The sequence below is a fragment of the Procambarus clarkii genome, chromosome 55, assembly GCF_040958095.1.
Source record: "Procambarus clarkii isolate CNS0578487 chromosome 55, FALCON_Pclarkii_2.0, whole genome shotgun sequence".
Classification (NCBI taxonomy): domain Eukaryota; kingdom Metazoa; phylum Arthropoda; class Malacostraca; order Decapoda; family Cambaridae; genus Procambarus; species Procambarus clarkii.
The window spans coordinates 14,052,768-14,056,479 of NC_091204.1; positions in this window are offsets into that span (position 1 = coordinate 14,052,768).

Here is a 3,712-nt window from a genome sequence, read left to right on the forward strand (position 1 = left end):
GAAGAATGTGCATAATTGTTGCGTCCTTGGGTCGCTGGTGGAGCATTTAGATCCGGGGCGGATGGGCTCGGGCACCAGGACATTAGGAGGTAATGTAGGCACGTAGTTAGGACAACGAGGGAATCACTGCTAGAGCTGAATTGTCCTGGAGGCGACGAAGAGTTGGAAACGCAAGCTGTAAGTTCTGTACTGCGCAAAGGGCTTGAGTCGGCAGAGTATCAAAATGCAGTGAACGTGTAGATGAATCTGACGAAAGAGCAGCTTTCGTGGGCGCCCCTGTAGAACAAGCCTCCGTATCAGTCTCCGTGGTGTAGTGGTAAGACACTCGCCTGGCGTTCCGCGAGCGCTATGTCATGGGTTCGTATCCTGGCCGGGGAGGATTTACTGGGCGCAATTCCTTAACTGTAGCCTCTGTTTAACGCAACAGTAAAATGTGTACTTGGATGAAAAAACGATTCTTCGCGGCAGGGGATCGTATTCCAGGGACCATAGGATTAAGGACTTGCCCGAAACGCTACGCGTACTAGTGGCTGTACAAGAATGTAACAACTCTTGTATATATCTCAAAAAAAAAAAAAAAAAAAAAAGCAGTGCCCTGGCAGCGACGGAGAGTCGGCAGGGCAGGCTGTAGATCCCACATTATGTAGTTACTGATGAAGCTGCCAGATGAGTGAGTAGTGATCGTGGAGCAGCAAGCCGTAGTAGATGAAAATGCAGAGATGATCGCGATGAAAATCATAGCTGTGGCAAGGGTGTTGGCAACGTTCCACGACAGGTGGCTGCGGTCCACAGCAAGCAGCAGCAGTGGAGGTCCAGTGAGAGTCCATGTTGTAGTCCATCGTGGCTGGGTATCGTCGAAACTCTCTGGGGTCACCAATGTAACGGTTCTATTGTTACGTAAAGTATGGTGACAAATAAACACAGACACTAAGATACTATATATATATTTGGTCGAATATACAGAAGTACACCGGTGATACTTTGGTGTGAGTTGAGCGCACTGAGCGTCGGTACAGTATCTCGCAAGTGTCTGCTCTAGACCACACTTGAAAGTAGACTAGTTAATGTTTGCTATTCTTGCCGCTTATATTACTCAACGCCTCACCTCATTCATCTCCAAAGGTTGACAGGAATATTAACACTATATTTGGAGCGAGTATATTATTGGGATAATCTACTCGCTACACGGGCATGAATAGCCCGTAAATACTGCTCTCGTAATATTATTCAGGGGGGTGGGGAACTATCAAGTGAAAGCGCCAAGCCAATACGACTATATAGCACTCGGAAGGGATCAGGATACGGATTTGGGATGGAACGAGGGAAAGGAATGGTGCCCAACCTCTTGGGCAGTCGGGGATTGAACGCGGACCTGAAGGAAACGAGACCGTCGCTCTACCGTCCAGCTCAAGTGGTTAAGCGTAATCTTATTAAAACAACAATTTATGCATATAATAACAGCATTTCACACTAAAAAAATACTTGGATATATTAAAATTTGGTAGTGAATTCCAATCTAGGAATCTTTTATGACTAAACTGTACTTTTTAATCATTTTTATGTACTTACTACTTATTATTAAATTATTAAGTACTTACTATAATAATTAAATAAATTATTTTATTTAATATTTAAATTAAATGATAAAATAATAGGCAATAATAAATCATTGTATAGGGGGACAGGCAGCCAGTGTATATGTACATGTTAGGCTTATACCAAGGTCCCACAAAGGTGCCAAATTAAAGACTGGGTGCTGCCGGGGCGGGCCCAAGGGCTGCTGGCGGCCCTGGCCAGGCTGAACTTCCTCGCCCTTATAATCACCATTGTTTAATAATCTTCACAGGGAGAAACAACTGTAAATATATGAATAGTTTATTACAACATACACGGTAAAGAAAACAGCTCGGAAACTAAGGAAAAAAAGCTGCCGAAAACACATTAAAGTCCTCTTCAAGTTCAAATATGTAAATTGAGACAATAAAAAATACATCTCAAAGGGATAGAGTAGCTTAGGCTATTTCTACCCCCCCCCCCTTCACTTCCCCTCTACTTCAAGTCCCTCAAGGGGCGCACAAATTCAGTGAGTACAAATACACAAATCACAATACAAGAATCCCATTTAACATAGCAGGTTAAAATAGAAAGCACAGGATATAAGTGTTACAAGTGAGTTACAAGTTACAAGGCAACATTAAGAAAACATGGAGCACAATTTTACAAATATTGGGATCAAAGAAGATTTTAAATAACAAACGAATACTCCTGTCCAATAACGATGGTCAGCTTACAGCCTCTGATACTGCTATTGAGTTCAGTAGGTTCTTCTCTTCCATTGGGTCATCCCTTGCAAATGATATTCCATCTTCCAGTACTGATGTTCAGGACTATCTTACAGGTCTTTGTAAGATAGTCAAAGACTTTGTAAGATAGTACAAAGACTTTGTAACTATCCACAGTCTTTGTACCTAACGCCTGCAAATTCCACTGATGTTAATGAGATAATCCTTTCCCTTAAAACCAAGTCTAGTGCCCTTGAGGAGATACCAACTTTAATTTACAAAAAAGCCTCCAGATCTTTAGCCCCTGCTATTGCATTGCTCTTCAACAAGTCATTTGAACTCCAAACCTTTCCAGATATTCTAAAAAAAGCGAGAGTAACCCCTGTCCACAAATGTGGTGATCTCACTGATGTTAACAACTACAGACCTATATCAGTCCTGCCAAACTTGTCAAAAATATTTGAAAAACTAATCTACAAGCAGCTTTACTCTTATCTAGTCAAACACAATAAACTTAGGTCGTGTCAATATGGCTTCAGGCCCAAAAAAAGCACTAACGATGCACTTATTACTATGATTAACTTGATACACGGAGCTCTTGATAAAAATGAGTTCCCTGTTGGGTTATTTGTGGACCTGCGTAAGGCGTTTGACACTGTCAACCACCAAAACTTTCTTCTTAAATTACATCGTTATGAGTCACTCCCTGCAATACCTCAAATCTTACCTTACTGACAGGCTCCAGTATGTTTCTGTGAATAATTCAATTTCTCCCACCCTACCCATCAACATTGGTGTTCCTCAGGGCAGCATACTTGGCCCTCTCCTCTTTCTCATCTACATTAATGACCTTCCAAATGCCTGCCAACACCTCAAACCAGTTCTATTTGCTGACGACACAACCTTCATTTACTCCAGTCCTGACCCCCTTGCTCTTAATGTCACAGTGAATTCTGAGCTAAATAAAGTCCATCTTTGGCTAACTGTCAACAAACTCACCCCTCAACATTGACAAAACTTTCTATATTTTGTTTGGCAATAAATCCTCAAATCAAATAAATCTCAGGATAAATAATACCCAAATTTGTAACAAAATAGATGGCAAATTCCTTGGCGTTCTCATTGACCAGAAGCTGAATTTCCAGGGACACATTCTAAATATATAAAAAAAAGTTTCAAAAACTGTTGGCATTCTTTCTAAGATCAGATATTATGTACCTCGCCCTGCCCTGGTGACGCTCTATTACTCCCTCATCTATCCTTATCTCAACTATGTTATTTGTGCTTGTGTGTATATATCAAAATTTATTATTTTGAAACCCGTATCATTCACTCCCCCAAAAATTGGGCTACTTTTATTACAATTTCGCTACTTTTAGACCGTCAGATCGCTACTTTCCGCAAGTTGGATCTGGCAACCCTGGATCACC